The following is a 17,338-nucleotide window of genomic DNA, read 5'->3' on the forward strand; positions in this document are numbered from 1 at the left end:
AATTTATTCTTTTTTATAAGCGCTGAATTTAATTAACTGACCTTTTGCTCTGAGTCAGGAGCAGCTGATTTGGAGTGTGTGTTTGGGAATAGCACTGCTAGGTGTTCACTGTACACAGACTCCTCACAGATGCTACTACTGATAGCAAAGTGCTTCAGATACCTGAGGGTGATAATACGCCAGTGAAATAAAACAAACCCATCATGGAAGCACTATAAGCTGTAACTGATCACTCAATGAAATGTGCTGCTACCTGTCCATATCCGGCAGGTCTGGATAGTCTTCAGGGTTGCTCTGCTATTTGCTGCTGATGAACCATGTGCCTTATGCAGCTTCAGCAATCTGGAGTACCTGTCAGGGTCAGCAGGATTAGATATAGAAAGAAGTGTTAAACTTCACTTCTTTAAATGTGAAGATTAAAAAAGAAAGAAAAGAAAACGAAACAGAACAGTTACATAGTGCCATAAAACAACTAATACTACACTATACTGACTCACTCACATGCTCATCTGGTCCAAACCCAGCTGGTCTTGGGCAACATGCTGCACATGGAGCTTAGAATCAGGCTTATTCCAAACATGCAGGACCTGAGAAACAACTGATTTATATACATGTGCTTAAATGGTTAAGCTAAAGTTGGTGCACAGAAAGATAATGATACCTGTGAGTAAAAGTCTTTGTAACCCTTGGTTTTGGGAATCAGAGAGATGGCCAGACAGCAGTTAGCGCTGTGTAGAGGAAAAGGAAGGTGTGGGAGCAGAGAGTTCTCATACTCAATAAATAGCATGGTAACCGCAGAGAAAAAGTCCTGCAAAACATCAATATTTACAAAGCATTTTTAGTTATATTTTTACCTCAGCTGGAGAATGTCATTCCTCTGACAATGTCCAATTCAAGTAGTGTTATACTGGTGTTTGACATGTTCTTTTTGAAGCATAATTTATGCTGGGTTCAAACAAGGTTTTTAAATAAATAAACACACACTATAAAATGTATGGGAAGCGGGCACGGTGGTGCAGTGGTTAGTACTGTTGCCTCACAACAAGAATGTTCTGGGTTTGAACTTCGTGACCAACTGGAGCCTTTCTGTGTGGAGTTTGCATGTTCTCCCCGTGCCTGCGGCTTTCATCTGGGTACTGTGGGTGGTAAAAGAGAGCAACTGGACTTGCTTGAAGATTCTTGAAGACGTTTCACCTCTCATCCGAAAGGCTTCTTAAGTTCTGTCTGACTGGTAGAGAGCATCAGGTACTTATCCTCTCATGGATGAAAAGCTCATCTAAGGTGTCATTGAGTCATCCTGTTGGTGTGGGTCACTGGGGGGGGGCTGGTTGTGAACGGCATCGAGATCTGGGTGCTCCAGTTTCATCCCACAGTCCAAAGACATGCAGATTAGGTCAACTGGCAACTCTAAATCGCCCATAGGAGTGAATGTGAGCGTGAATGGTTGTTCGTCTTTGTGTTAGACCTGTGATAGATTGGCTACCTGCCCAGGGTGAACCCCACCTCTTATGAAAAGTCAGCTGGGACTGGCTCCAACATTCCCTATGGCCCTGACAGTAAGTGGTATAGATGATGGATGGATGGATAATAGATGGGCAACCATAAAAATGTTAGAATGCAATTCTTAAGAAGACCATGTATGGACACCCATCTCTTTTTTTAATCTCCAAACCAATTAAGTTGCAGGTGCGTGGAAATGAAAACAACTAAAATGGATGTAGAATGCTAGCAGCTGTTAGTAAGAGTTTATCAGATGCTTGTTTCTGAGCAAAAATGCCTAATATACACACAGCCTTAGCTGGTTAGTAAACTAGTAGGTAATTTTTTGGTAGATGTTGAAAGTAGATACTGACCCCATCATAAACTTTGATGTTTCTGATATGATTCTTGGACAGAGTGAAGATGCCATAATGTGGATGGACAATCAATAAACCCTCTGTGAAAAACACCACCTTGCCTAGAACACAAAATTCCAAACAAACATAAATGTTATAACTCATCAAACAAACACTCTACACATGTGATACAATGACTTATACCTTCTTCAGGTGTAGAAAGTAAACTGTTAGAAAACACCTGTGCTGAGTGTTTTGTTGTTAGAGGAACCCCTAAGCATATCCCATTCTGCTCCTTTTCTCACACATACAGTAGGAGAAAACAAAATCAGAGAACACAGATTAAGCATACGGAGTGTTATAACAAAATATGTTATATAACATTGTGGCAGTGGGGGCGTGGTCAAGCGTCGGTCTGTGACCGAAGGGCGGAGTCAGGGAAGGTAAGTGGCAGAATCACTACACCTGATGTGAATTAACCTGTGTTTGTGTGTCTTCCCAGGAGCCGCGCCCTATTTAAGGAAGAGAGTGAGAGCAGAGCGGGCTCTCTCCCGACCAGAACACGTGTGTGTGTGTGGCGTGTGTGTATATGTATATGAGTAAACGTGTAGAAGCTGAAAAGCTGACAATAAAAGAGTTATTGAGAACTCAGTACTGGCCTGCCGTGCCTCTGTGCTCCACCCACCTAGAACGCTTGCTACAGTGGTGCCGAAACCCGGGATTGGAGCGCCGAAGCAGAACAGCCCCATGGAGTCCTCCCCTTTTGCCGAGCTGGTCCACGCCCTTGCCACGGCCCAGCAAAGCCAGCACCAGGCACTAGTCGCCCTCCGGAAGGAACAGGAACAGCGGTTCGAGGCCCTGATGCTGGCTCAGCAGGAAGAGCAACAGGCTTACAGCACCTCCTTGCGTCGGCGGGGTCCACCGCCGCGGGGCCATCCCCCTTCACCCTGACGAAGATGGGCCCACAGGACGACCCCAAGGCCTTCCTCACGTTCTTTGAGCAGGTGGCAGAGACCTCAGGGTGGTTGATGGAACAGTGCGCGGCGCACCTCCTCCCCTTGCTAAAGGGAGAGGCGCAGCTGGCCGCGCTACAGCTCCCTGGCCTACGCGGACCTTCGCCGGGCCGTCCTCCAGCGTGTGGGGCTCAACCCCAAGCAACAATGGCAGCGCTTCCGCGCTTTGCACTTGGAGGAAGTCGGCCGGCCGTTCACGTTTGGCCAGCAACTCGGGACGCTTGCGGGCAGTGGTTGAGGGCCGACAACCGTGACGCTGAGGGGATCATCAACCAGGTGGCGCTGGAGCAGTTCATCGTGCGTCTACCAGCCGGAGCTGCAGAGTGGGTCCAGTGCCACCGACCGGCGTCACTGGATCAGGCAATCGAGCTGGCGGAGGACCATTTGGCGGCTGTCCCAACAGCAGGACAGCAGACAACCTCTTCTCCTCTCTCCTCTCTCTCTCCCTCCCCTCCCATGTCTCCTCCTCGCTCCGTTCCCCCACCGCGGAGGCCGGCCCCCCCCAGCCAGCTCGCCGCACCCGTGGTGCCCTCCCATTTCTCCCTTCTGTGTCTGTCTCTCCCCCCCTCAGGTGAGTGAGCCCCAGAGCACCAGTGCAGAGAGGAAGCCCGGGCCGGTTTGCTGGCGCTGCGGGGAGCCGGGCCACCTCCAACAGCAATGCTCGGTAATGGAGGTGGGCGCGGTGGTTCGGATCCCCGATGTGCCAGGAGCCGCCCTCGATCGGGCCGGAGCGTATCGCATACCGGTGAGTATCCAAGGGGCTACATATCAGGCGTTGGTGGATTCTGGTTGTAATCAGACCTCAATTCGCCAAAGCCTGGTTCAAGATGAGGCATTGGGGGGAGCACAAGGGGTGAAGGTGTTGTGTGTGCACGGGGATGTTCACCGGTACCCTTTGGTGTCGGTCCACATTATTTTCAGAGGGGAGAAATTTATAGTGAAGGCAGCGGTTAATCCTCGCCTTACCCACTCTTTAATTTTGGGGACTGATTGGCCGGGATTTCGGGGTTTAATGACACGCCTAGTAAAGAGTGGGTCCTGCCATTTGACAGGGGGAGGCCCCGGTGTCGCTTTAGAGGGAGCAGCTGTCACAGAGTTGTCTACGTCATCTCCGCGTCAGAGTGAGGAGCCGCCGGCTCCTCCTCTCTCTATTGGGGAATCCCTCGCGGATTTCCTGTTAGAGCAGTCGTGAGACGAGACTCTGTGGCATGCGTTTGACCAAGCAAGAGTAATCGATGGTCAAACGCTCCAGCTGAACGCCACCCCGTCCTTCCCCTACTTCGCGATTATGAAGGATAGATTATACCGAGTGATGCAGGACACTCAAACTAAAGAGCGAGTCACGCAGCTTTTAATTCCGAAGAGCCGCTGGGAATTGGTATTCCAGGCGGCTCACTTTAATCCCATGGCTGGACACTTAGGGCAAGATAAAACACTAGCCCGAACAATGGCCCGATTCTATTGGCCGGGGATTCGCGGCGATGTCCGTAGGTGGTGTACGGCGTGCCGCGAATGCCAGTTAGTAAATCCAGCGGCCATTCCAAAAGCGCCTTTGCACCCTCTACCATTAATCGAAACCCCGTTCGAAAGAATTGGGATGGATCTCGTCGGGCCATTAGATCGGTCAGCACAAGGGTACCGCTTTATATTAGTTCTGGTGGACTATGCAACGCGATACCCGGAAGCCGTGCCTCTTCGCAATATCTCAGCACGCAGTATTGCGGAGGCGCTCTTCCGCGTCATCTCCCGAGTTGGAATCCCGAAAGAGATTCTGACTGATCAAGGCACCTCGTTTATGTCACGAACACTGAACGAACTGTATGGGTTATTAGGTATTAAGCTGATCCGCACCAGCGTGTATCACCCACAAATGGACGGTTTAGTGGAACGGTTTAATCGCACCCTTAAAAACATAATTAAAAAACTTGTAAGTGAGGACACGCGTAACTGGGATAAATGGCTCGAACCCTTGCTCTTTGCAGTGTGAGAGGTCCCCCAAGCCTCCACGGGGTTCTCCCCATTTGAATTATTATATGGGCGTAAGCCGAGCGGCATTTTAGACGTGCTGCGAGAAAATTGGGAGGAGGGACCTTCACCAAGCAAAAATGAAATTCAATAGGTTATTGACCTGCGCGCAAAACTCCACACACTCACACACCTAACCCAGGAGAATTTGCGGCAGGCCCAAGAACGGCAAACCCGCCTGTACGACAAGGGTACATGCCTTAGAGAGTTTGCACCGGGAGAGAAAGTACTCGTACTGTTGCCCACATCGAGCTCTAAATTAGTCGCCAAGTGGCAAGGACCCTTTGAGGTCACACGGCGAGTCGGGGACGTTGACTATGAGGTGAAGCGAACGGACAGGGGTGGGGCACTACTGATTTACCACCTCAACCTACTCAAACTCTGGAACGAGGAGGTCCCCGTGGCTTTGGTGTCGGTGGTTCCGGAGAAGGCGGAGCTGGGGCCGGAGGTTCAAAAAGGAATATTAGCATCATGTCCCTCTCCGGTCCCCTGTGGAGACCACCTCTCCCCGACCCAACTTGCGGAGGTTGCCCAGTTGCAGACCGAGTTTTCGGATGTGTTCTCACCCCTGCCCGGCCGCACTAACCTCATAGAGCACCACATTGAGATGCCCCTGGGGGTGGTAGTGCGTAGCCGCCCTTACAGGTTACCCGAACACAAGAAAAAGGTGGTTCGGGAAGAACTCGAGGCCATGCTCGAAATGGGCATCGTCGAGGAGTCCCACAGTGACTGGAGCAGCCCGGTGGTCTTGGTACCCAAGACCGACGGGTCGGTCCGGTTCTGTGTGGACTATAGAAAAGTCAACACGGTGTCTAAATTCGATGCGTACCCAATGCCTCGTATTGATGAGTTGCTCAATCGGCTAGGCACGGCTCATTTTTACTCGACACTGGATTTAACAAAGGGTTATTGGCAGATCCCCTTGACTCCATTATCCGGTGAAAAAACGGCCTTTTCCACACCGTTCGGCTTACACCAATTCGTCACACTTCCTTTTGGGCTGTTTGGGGCGCCCGCTATGTTTCAGCGGCTGATGGATAGGGTCCTCCGCCCCCCACGCCACCTATGCGGCCACGTACTTAGACGATATCATTATTTATAGTAATGACTGGCCGCGGCACCTACAACACCTGAGGGCCATCCTTAGGTCGGTGAGGCGGGCGGGTCTCACGGCCAACCCGAAGAAGTGTGTGATTGGGCGGGTGGAAGTACGGTATCTGGGCTTCCACTTGGGCAACGGGCAGGTGCGTCCCCAAATTAACAAGACTGCAGTGATTGCGGCCTGCCCGAGGCCCAAGACCAAAAAAGGGGTGAGACAGTTCCTGGGGCTGGCTGGCTATTATCGTAGGTTTATACCTAATTATTCGGACGTCACCAGCCCGCTGACTGATCTGACTAAAAAGGGGGCACCAGATCCGGTCCAGTGGACGGAGCAATGCCAGTGGGCTTTTTCTAAGGTTAAGGCTGCACTGTGTGGGGGGCCACTTTTACACTCCCCTGGCTTTTCTCTCCCCTTTATGTTGCAGACGGATGCGTCGGACAGAGGGCTGGGGGCCGTTTTGTTCCAGCAGGTGGAGGGGGAGGATCGCCCCATCTTGTACATTAGTCGCAAGCTGTCGGTGCGTGAGGGGCGCTACAGTACCATCGAGAAGGAGTGCCTGGCGATCAAGTGGGCGGTCCTCACCCTCCGGTACTACCTGCTGGGACGCCCTTTCACCCTCTGTTCGGACCACGCGCCCCTCCAGTGGCTCCACCACATGAAGGATGCCAATGCGCGGATCACCCGTTGGTATCTGGCACTCCAACCCTTTAACTTCAAGGTGATCCACAGGCCAGGGGCGCAGATGGTCATGGCGGACTTGCTCACCCGTCAAGGCGGGGGGGAGTCGGCTGCGGGCCGGACGGCTGCCCGGCCTGAGTCGGGCGGTGGGGGTATGTGGCAGCGGGGGCGTGGTCTAGCATCGGTCTGTGACAGGAGGGCGGAGTCGGGGAAGTTAAGTGGCAGAATCACTACACCTGTTGTTAATTAATGCATTTGTGTGTCTTCCCAGTGACCCCGCCCTATTTAAGGAGAGAGAGCAAGAGCAGAGGGAGCTCTCTCTCCACAACCAGACGGCTGATGTGTGTGCGTGTGTCTGAGTGTGTGGGAACATATATTTAACGCTGAAAAGCTGAATAAAAGAGAGTTTGTGAAATCAGTTCTGTCCTGCCGTCCTTCTGTGCTCCACCCACCTACATGGACTGCTACAAATCCATTGTTGCATTTTCACATGCCAAGACCCGCAAAACGGGCAATTCACAGTTCATTTCTTCTCTGTCTTCCGGCGGGCTTCCCTTTGCTTGTGGTATGTTGCAACTCTTCTATCGCAGTACGACTTGCAGATGATCTTTGTAACCGCTCTCCATTTCTCTCTATTGAGTGCAGAGTGATTCCACGTACCCAACACGCTTCCACTTTTCAGGTCTTTTTTCAAAATGTCCTTAAACCTCAGTTTGGGACGGCCGACAGGTCGTGATCCACTTGCTAGTTCGGAGAATAATAGTTGTTTTGGGACTCTGTTATCATCCATGAGGCAGAGGTGTCCCAGCCAGCGGAGACGACGCCTAACTAACTTGATTTCGATGTCTTCGACATTTGCGCGTCGGAGGACTTCCTCATTGCTTATAAAATCATCCCACTTGATCTTGAGAATGAGACATAGATGGCGTTGTTGCAGAGAACGAAGCTCCCTAACTTCATGCTGATAGATAGTCCATGCCTCGCAACCGTACAATAAGAGTGGCATTAGGCATTGGTTGTAAACAGCAATCTTGGTTGGTACAGTGAGATCTCGTGAGTCGAAGACTCTTTTCCGGAGCCGACCATAAGCACATGATACCACTTGGATGCAAGATGTGAGCCCCGCTCTCAGTGAACAGTCACTTGACAGGTAACTACCAAGGTACTTGAAGCGAGTGACATTGGCCAGCTTTTTGCCATCAACAAAGAAGTCAGCAGTATTACCAATACACATGGTCTCCGTCTTTGTCGTGTTAATGCGTATCCCCATTCTTTTAGCAAGTTGATTAAAGGATGTAAGTAGTGACTGCAGGCCTTCTGGGGTATCGCTGAATATAGCAATATCATCGGCATACTGTGCTTCTCTGATAAATTCCGTAAGGACTTTGGTTTTTGCTTTAAGTCTGCGAAGATCAAAGAGATCACCATCAAACTGGAATCTTATCTGAATATTGCAGGTATGTTCGATTTTCTTAAAGGCTAGCCAGAGCAGTACAGCTGCATAGATGCCAAAAAGAGTTGGTGATAATTTGCATCCCTGCTTGACACCACAGTTGTATTTGAATGCCTGGGTTAGTTCTCCGTCTACAGTTAGTCTGGCATGAACATCAGAATACATCATCTGTATTATTCTTATGAACTTGGGTGGGCAGCCCAATTTACTTAGGATCATAAAGAGAAGTTCACAACTGATGGTGTCAAAAGCTTTTACGAAGTCTACAAAGACTATATACAAGTTTTTGCATTGCTCTCTGGTCTTTTCCATAAGCTGACGAAGGGTGAATATTCCGTCAATAGTGCCCCTACCAGCTTGGTACCCTGACTGAGACTGAGGATATATAAATTCAGCAAGCAATTGTAGTCTTTGCAAGATGATATCTGCAAATATTTTTCCCACAATGCTTAGTAGAGATATCCCTCTGTAATTTCCACACTCGCTTCTGTCGCCCTTCTTAAATAAGATGGTGATGATTGCATCTTTCCACTCTTGAGGAATCATTTCAGTCACCCAGATGATATTAAAGAGGGTAAGAAGAAAAGCTCTCAGGCAGCAGCCACCATAAACAATAACTTCTGGAAGGACACCATCCGAGCCAGGGCTCTTCCCTAGTTTGGTATTTGAGATAGCTTTATCCAGCTCCTGATCTGCAATAGGATGATCCATAGATTGCATAATTGGTAATTGATCTAGTTCATCCACAACTGTAAAGTCAACATCACTGGGAAGGTTTAGCAAATCACCGAAGTGTTCCACCCATCTGCCCTTGACTTTTGCGGGATCAGACAAGAGAATGCCGTCTTTTGAGCACACAGGATGTGAACTTCTAGATCTAGGGCCATAGACTGCATTCAAGGTGGCATAGAACTCTCTTGGGTTCTTTGCTTGAGAGTACTGCACAGCTTCTTCAGCTTTCTTTTGAAACCATGCATTCTTGAGTTCTCTGATACATGTTCTTAATGAGTGCCTGTCTAGGCCTTTGTCTTGAAGTAGATTTCGAATTTCATCATCTTGATCATTGAACCAGTCATTCTGGATCCTTTTCTTCTTTTCAAACACATGGGTTGCAGCTTGTTGAAGAATGTCTTTCAGTTCTGCAAAGTCAGTGTTACAAGCAGAGATCTTCTCATCTAAAAACTGAACAAGCTTCGCCTTCTTATCGTCATTTAGACGTGTCTCTAACTTTTTCAGGGGTCTTGTACTATTCTTCTTCCACTTCGCAGAGAAGACGCATTTAGACACTAGCAGTTTGTGGTCAGTGAAGCAATCTGCAGCTTGATTGACTTTCGTTACTTTGATAAAAGGCTTGGCAGCTTGATTAGCTAGCACATGGTCGAGTTGGTGCCAGTACTTGGAACGCAGATGTTGCCATGTATTCTTCAAGCTATCCCTTAATTGAAACATTGTGCCCATGATACTTAGCTGAAATCGGGTGCAAAACTCAAGGAGCATGAGACCGTTGGAGTTCATCTTTCCAACACCGTGTTTGCCGATAACATCAGGCCAGGATTTATAGTCTCGTCCCACGCGAGCATTGAAATCGCCCAGAATAATAAGGAGGTCATTCTGAGCTGGAGCAAGGCAGCAACAGAGCTTTTCGTAGAAAAACTCTTTTTCCTCAGATGTTCTTTGCATGGTAGGAGCATATACGCTAACCAGGGTGAGATAGTTACCGTTTGCGAATGGAATACGCACTCGCATGAGCCTGTCATTGACTGGTGTTGGGCAAATCCCTTGAGCTGCAAGTCTGTTGGAGATTGGAAAACCAACTCCAGCTGTTCTCTCACTTCCTCCACTCCAGAAAATAGTGTGACTCCTTTCTACAACATTACCAGTACCGGGACGTCGAACTTCACTCAGAGCACAGATATCAATGTTAGCCTGCTCTAACTCATGGCAAATGAGTGCTGTTGCTCACTCTGGTCTTAGAGAGCCATCGCCGTCATTGGTACTACGGACATTCCAAGCTCCAAGGGTCAGAACTTGCTTTCTAGAAGGTTGAAACTGTCGCTTGTCGGTTGCACTGGAAGCAGTAGCCATATGCGGTCTTCGTCCATTTTTCACCACTGCTGCACTAGGTGGCGCATTGGTTCCCCTGAATGCGGTAGCCATAGCTCCAATTCTAGACTGACTATCCATAAAACTGTGAGGCTGCACCATTGATGACGATACTATCTGGCACGAGGGTAGTATCCCTTGGCGAGAGGTCCTGTTTGTTGACGACCCAGCATAGCTGGGATGGCCGCAGGAACAACTCGTTGCTACTTGCCGGAAACTGATGCCGACTTGACAGTCAGATCCGCCGGTGTTGGCCGTTGGCCTACTTGAGGCTCATCTGCCCGAGTGTGGCGACAGAGCCACGATACCGTATCCCTGGCACGGGAGGCTCCGGGTGTACTAGCACTTGCCGAAGGTGCTCTCCCAAGGCAATTGGAGGGAAGGAGTCGCCTCACTGCTCCATTCTAGACCAGCTCCAAGCAAAGTCTAGCCACTGCCCACAAGCCATTGTTGCATAATTGATAATAAATTGTGCATACAAGTTAAAGTTATTATCTTGTGCACACAAGATAACTTGCTCCCACAAGGTAATAACTTATGAGCACAAGATTAAAAAAAAATCACCTTTAGAGACTTAAAAGCGCCTCTGTAAATATCCAAAATAAAATAAGAAAACATTTACCTACTTATGTAACTAGAAATCAGTACATTGAACATGTTTCCAAGATTAGTAGTTTTGTTATTAATAGTTTATTCACTGTACATTTAACAGTTATTCCACGAAATCGAGTCATACATGAGCTGATAGTTGGCTATAATCTCAAATGTACTTTTCTGCATTAATGCAGCCATCACATAAGTGTAAGTTACCTTTGGCAGGGACACTGACACAACCCCATACCATGACAGACCCTGGCTTTTGTTGCCGGTAACAGTTTGGATGGTCCTTTTAGCCTTTGGTCTGGAGTACATGGCATCCATTTCTTCCAGAAAAGACCTGGAATGCTGATTCATCTGGCCACAATACACATTTTCACTAGAGCTGGGCGATAAATCGATTTTATCAATTAATTTGAATTTACAGTTAAGGACAATGTGTATTTTATGAAAATTGGTTTTCTCTCAGTTTTAACTTCCGCCACCGACGCTCCCCTCTGTGCATGTGCAGAACGGATCGGGCAGCAGGGACGGATCAGGCACTGACACTATAGCCCTCCTCCCACGCGCTTGCCATAGACACACACAAACAAGATGGCAGCGATTGGGGGAAAGCCGCAACATGTGCCCAAGAAAGGAATAACTTCCTCCTTGATCTGGAATTGGTTCGGTTTTGCGGTGTCGGATGCAGACCAAACAAGTCCTCGTTGTAAGGTGTGTTTGAAAACGGTTGCTTCCAAAGGAAGCAGCACGATGAATTTATTCCAACACCTTAAACAGAAGTATGCAGCAAAGTGAGAGAAGTGCTGCTCCCAGCGGAATGAAAACAGCCGCAGCACTAGCACACCATCCAAAGTAAAGCAAGCAACCATCCCTAACACATTTTCGAACTGTGTGCCTTATGATAAGAATGGGGCATGGTGGAAGGCAATCACAGATGCTATCATGATGTTTATTGCAAAAGACATGGTGCCCATACATACGGTGGAAAAGTCGGGATTTTTTTTTTCCTATTTTGCCAGTTTTATCAAAAAGGACACAATTTTATTTATTATTATTTATTTATATTTTTTTGAGGGGGCATTTATTATTTTTTTTAAGTTTGAGGGTGCATTGTGTCAGTGCCAGTTTGAAACTAAGCTATGTTGGAGAAAGCTTTCTAAAAGTTACTGTATGTTCTCACTGTTTACAATGGCATGGTCTGCCATCTCATCTACAAGCTTGTTTTTTGGCTTCTTTTTGGTTTCTGGTTGCACTTTAACCCCAAAGGGGAAATTTAAGTGAAAACAAAATAAAGGTAAAACTTGTTTTGAACCATTTCTTTGTCATCTGTAGTTTGATTTTTAGTACGGGGGAAAAAAATCGATTAAAATCGAAAATCAGATTTTTTGTGAAAAAATTGAAGATTTTTTTTTTTTAGGCCATATCGCCCAGCTCTAATTTTCACTGTGTGATGGTCCATCCCAGATACCTCAGAGTGCAGAGAAGTTGACAGCACTTCTGGACACAGTTAACATAAGGCTTCCTTTTTTGCACAGTAAAGTTTTAACTGGTATTTTGTGGATGTAATTCTATATTGTAGTGCTTGAAAAAGGTTTCCCAAAGTAATCCCAAGCCCTTGTGATTATATCAGCTATAGATGAATGAGGGTTCTTGATGCAGTGCCATCTGAGGGATCGGAGATCACGGGTGTTCAGCTTAGGCTTGTGCTCTTGCCCTTTATGCACCAAAATGCCTCCAGATTCCTTGAATCGTTTAATGATATTATGCAATGTAGATTCATATTCTTCTTTGAGGAGCATCATTTTGAAACATTTGTTGACAAAGTGCAGCTGCTTGGCTCATCGTTGCTCCTCAAAGTCAAGGCCTTTCCTGGATACTGATTTTATACCAAATCATGATTACAGTCATCTGTTGACAGCAACTGTTTCAAATCACATTATTATTTGTGTTACCTCATTACTAGCCCTAAATTGCCCCTGTCCAAAACATTTTTGGGAATGTGTTGCAGGCCTGAAGTGCAGGAATGGATGTATATTAACAAATTAAATAAAGTTGACCAAAGTAGTGATCCACTTTGTAGTCCTTCTAGTGAGGCAATGCATCATCTGAGTTGGTATCTGACAAAAGAATTACACAGTGGGTCAGATTAGGCATTTAAATGGACCTAACCACATTCCATACATGGTGTGCTGCCCTTATATACTCTTCTGGAGGCTCGTAGAGGGTGAATGCATGCACTGTGATTAGCACCTGCCAGCCACACAGTATTAACCTGCTCCTCCCTTCATGTGTGCGTGAGACACTGTTTTCCGCCAGTGGTGCTGAACTGCCACTGCTGAGTGCGACAAGTGGGGCGCTGTCTTTTCAGCACTATGGTGGCAGCACCATGAGGAGTGCCTGCAGAGAGGGAGAAGACAGCTGCTGGCCCACTGTCATTACATTGCCCCCCCCTCCCCCCAGCTCTGAGTTGGCCATCGGAAAAGATTGCACCCAGAGTGCATGTCATCAGGAGAGGACATCAGCATTGCCATTGTGGGATCCTGCTCGGTGTTGTACCTGGAACAAGAAGCCCAGAAGAAAGAGAAACCAGTGGGTTGTGCTCTTCCTCAAATTCTTGCAACAGCAGAGCTCCTAGGCTTGTCTCTGATGCATCTGTGTGTACCAGGAAGGGGCACTGGAAGTCAGGGTTCCTCAGGACCAGAGAGCTGGTGAGGTCAGTTTTGAGGGTCTGGAATACTTCCTCAGGTGGGGAGTTCAGTGGACTTTCTCCAGTTCCCCCTTTTTGGTGAGATCTGAGAGAGGGGAAGTTATACAGGCAAAATTAGACACAAAGTGCCAGTAGTTGCTGGCCAGCCCCAGAAAGGCACATACCTGTTTCTTGGTGGTCAGCCTGGGGTACTTTCGGACAGCTTCCCTCTTCTTTTTTGGGGGTTTCAGGAGGCCCTGGCCAATGCAGTACCCCAGGTACTGTGCCTTGGTCAGCCCCAGATGGCTTTTTTTTTGGGGGGGGGGGGGGGGGGTGTTCGCCATCATTCCTGCATTATGGAGTCTGCTCAGGACCTCCCTGACATGGTAGAGGTGATCATGCCTGTTGTTAGAGTGGATGATCACATCGTCCAGATAGGCTGCAGCATAGGGGCGATGGGGCCTCATGATGATGTTCATCGTCCTCTGGAACATCCTGTCAGCAAGCGAGGAACTTGCAGCTTTCATTTTTGAGGAAGCAGGAGCACATGATCACCTGTCTAAAACTCTCGGGGTTGGGCTGGCCAGTGGTAGACCCACTGTTGTTCGTTCTGGGCTGCCTGCATGTGCTCCCAGATGATGGGGGTCACCCGTTCAATACACTCTTGCATCTCCTGGATGTAGTCTATGAGGGAGCAGAAAGGGAATGGTTGTTCTGCCCAGGCTTTTGTGACCTTGTTCAATAGGCTCCTGTGCCGTCAACTGAACAGGAGCTCGAATGGCATGAACCCTGTAGAGTCCTGAGGAGTCTCCCATATGGTGAAGAGGACATAAGGGAGGAGTAGGTCCTAGTTTCACCCATCTTCATCTACCACCTTCTTCAGCATGCGCTTGAGAATTTGGTTGAAACTCTTCACAAGGCCATTGGTCTCAGGGTGTCAGACCAAGGTCCTGAGGTGTTTGAACTGCAGCAGCCAACACAGGTCTGCCATGAACTTGGAGATAATGGGGGTTCATGGTCAGTAAACGGGTCCTTCGGGAGTTAGACCCAGCTGAAGAGGAGCATCAGTTCCCTGGTGATATTTTTAGAGGTAGCTTTGCAAAGAAGTACAGCCTCTGGGTACCAGGTGACATAGTTGACAATGACCAAGATTTACTCATGGCCCTGGGCAGACTTAGGCAGCAGCCCTATGAGATCCATGCCCACCTGCTCAAAGGGGACCCTGATAATGGGCAGAGGGATTAGTGGGGTTGGTGCTGGCCTGTACAGGGAAGTCTGCTGGCACCCTGGGCACTTCTGGCAGAAGTTGCGGACCTCAGCTATCATTCCTGGCCAGTGGAACTGGTCCCAGATCTTTTCCAGCATGTTCTGGGGTCCCAGGTGGGTGCCAAGCAAGTGGGTGGGGGCCAGGTGCATGATGGTGTTGATTTTGGACCAGGGGCTAACAAGGAGGTTACAGGGCTCACCCCGGCAGTTGCAGTAATAATATACCAGTTTTCTCTTTACCAGGAAGTAGGCCGGGGGCAGCCCCTGGTTGGGATACAGGCTCTCCCCATTGACCTGTAGCACCTGGCCCCAGCAGTGCTTCAGGTGGTTATCCTTCTTTTGCTCCTTTCCAAAGTTCCCCTCCTTTGCAGCTTGCTGAGACAAGGAAGATAGAGGGATGGGTAGGGAGGGCTCACTTTGCCTCTGACTTCCGCAGCTGCTGTCTCTCCTTCAGCCAGGAGTGCAGTTCTAGTGGTGCCTGGCAGGGTGTGCTGTTGCTGCTGCCACAACCTTCTGGAGCTCCTCTTTTTTTCTCTGCTCTGGGCCAGGAGGCCTGAAACCACAGCCAGCTTCTGCCTACATGGAGGGGCACAGGGAGATCAGGGATCATACCCATCATTACCGGCCACTCACCTCTTCGGCCTCCAGTCTGGACATCTGCAGCAGGGACCTCTCTCACATCCCTGTGCACACAGGTGATGGCCAGACTTCCACAGGGTGGGGAGGTCCAAGCCAGGGTAATGGTGGTCCCTGAGTCCAACAGCACAGGCACTGGGACACCATTCAGCCTAAGGGTGGTGGTGGGAGCCAGTGTCTAGGGGGGCGGTATGAAGGGCACATCCCACCAACTAGGGCTTGAAGGGTCTAGCTGCTGCGCAATGCTCTAGCTCCGTGGGCATCGCTCGTCCTGAGGTGAGGGCTGTGGTGGGGGTTCCTCCTGTGATCTCCACACAGCCCTGCAAGGAGCCCTCTCCAACTCCTAAGGTTGAAGTGGTGGGGCTCATGCTGGACTGTGGTTCTATTTTACCCCTTCCCCATCTCCAGGGTGGCTAGGGTCATCCCCTCTCTTCACAGGTCTTCTCTCTTCACCCAGGAGGCCCCACAGGAAGCAGTTGAGGGCAACCTGCTCTATGATTTCTGCAGAGGTTAGCTGGTTGGGCTGGAGACACCTCTGAGCAATTCTTAGGAGGCCATCCATCTGGTCCTGGGCTCTTAGGTCAGCCTGCAGCTCCAGTGGTGGAAATCGGAGGTAGCTCGGGTAGGGGAGAGCCCGCAGTGGGCCAGGATCTCTTTCTTGAGGGTGCTGTAATCCTAGGCTTTGGCTGGGGGAGGGCATGGTAGGTCCACTTGAGCGTCTTGGGCTGGGTCGGGGAGGGGGACCATGGCTGTGGGCAGTGTGTGCCTTAAGCTCATGAACTCCTGGGCAACAGTATGTAAACCATGGGTCAGCTCCTGAAATAGTTGGCCTTGCTACATGCTGACATTGAGGCGGTATCTCACCACTGGGTCCATGGCTGGAGTGCTTGGGTCTATGTCTCCTTCCAGCATTCTCCACCAGTGTAGCACCCCCTACCGGCAGGGTGTGACACAGGCATGTGGACAATGGGTGAGGTGCAAAAAGGTGCTTTTTACTGTCTCAATTGCCAGGTGAGTTGAGCTGATCAGTGTGTGAAAATCCAGTGAAGGCTGGTGTGCTGGAGGTTTCCGGGATGTGAGGCGTGAGATACTTCTTTTAGAGGTGCAGGAGATCTACTTTGTAGTCCTTCCAGTGAAACAATGCATCATCCGAGTTGGTATCTGACGAGAGAATTACACAGTGGGTGAGATTAGGCATTTAGACGGATATACCACACTCCATACATGGCACACTGCCCTTATATACTTTCCTGGAGGCTCTTAGAGGGTGAATGTGTGTGCCGTCATTAGTGCCTGCCAGCCACACTGCATTAAACCACTCCTCCCCTCATGTGCGCACTAGACACAGTCTTCTGCCGGTGGTGCTGAACTGCCGCTGCTGAGCGCAGTGAGTGGAGCGCTGTCCTTTCAGCACCGCAGTGTGCCTGCAGAGAAGGAGAATACGGCTTCTGGCCCGCCATCGTTAAAGTATTTACTGTTTAATGGTCTTAAACACATTAAGACATTAATCTATCATGCAAAATTAGCCATACTGGGCAGCTATGCAGGGTAGATTACTTTTGTAAAATAAAGTAAGCAAATCTGAAGCTTCTTAGTTAACCTGTTTAATATAACGCTTCATAATGTCACATCCACGCATGTTCGTGCTTGGCACGCCTTACTGTCACTCTCGTCCACGCGCATTTTTGCTCTGAGCGAGTAGCACATGCCGCAAGGATATTTTGGAACAGTTTGCCAGCATGCATTTCAATAAATTGTTTCAACACTTCCATCCATCTACTGCCCATTATCATGACAGTTAGTTAATGCTACTAATAATGGTAATACTAATAGCATTAATTGATCATTAATATTATTCTGGGATATTAATGTTATATTAGCTCTAGTCTAACACATTAATGTTAACGTTAGTGACTAGATTTTCTGTAAATCTACAGGGTG

The 17,338-nt window shown here is 48.9% G+C and overlaps 1 long non-coding RNA gene across 1 annotated transcript; it reads right to left on the bottom strand.

Annotated features, from left to right (window-relative positions):
* Positions 1-283: 283 nt before the first annotated feature.
* LOC132888623 (uncharacterized) lies at positions 284-735 on the bottom strand. The gene is made up of 3 exons (XR_009654958.1): positions 662-735; positions 502-587; positions 284-351 (listed from the first exon to the last, which is right to left on the bottom strand). It is a non-coding gene; the product is annotated as an uncharacterized LOC132888623 (long non-coding RNA).
* Positions 736-17,338: the final 16,603 nt, after the last annotated feature.

Source organism: Neoarius graeffei, chromosome 7, assembly GCF_027579695.1.
Source record: "Neoarius graeffei isolate fNeoGra1 chromosome 7, fNeoGra1.pri, whole genome shotgun sequence".
NCBI classification, from domain to species: domain Eukaryota; kingdom Metazoa; phylum Chordata; class Actinopteri; order Siluriformes; family Ariidae; genus Neoarius; species Neoarius graeffei.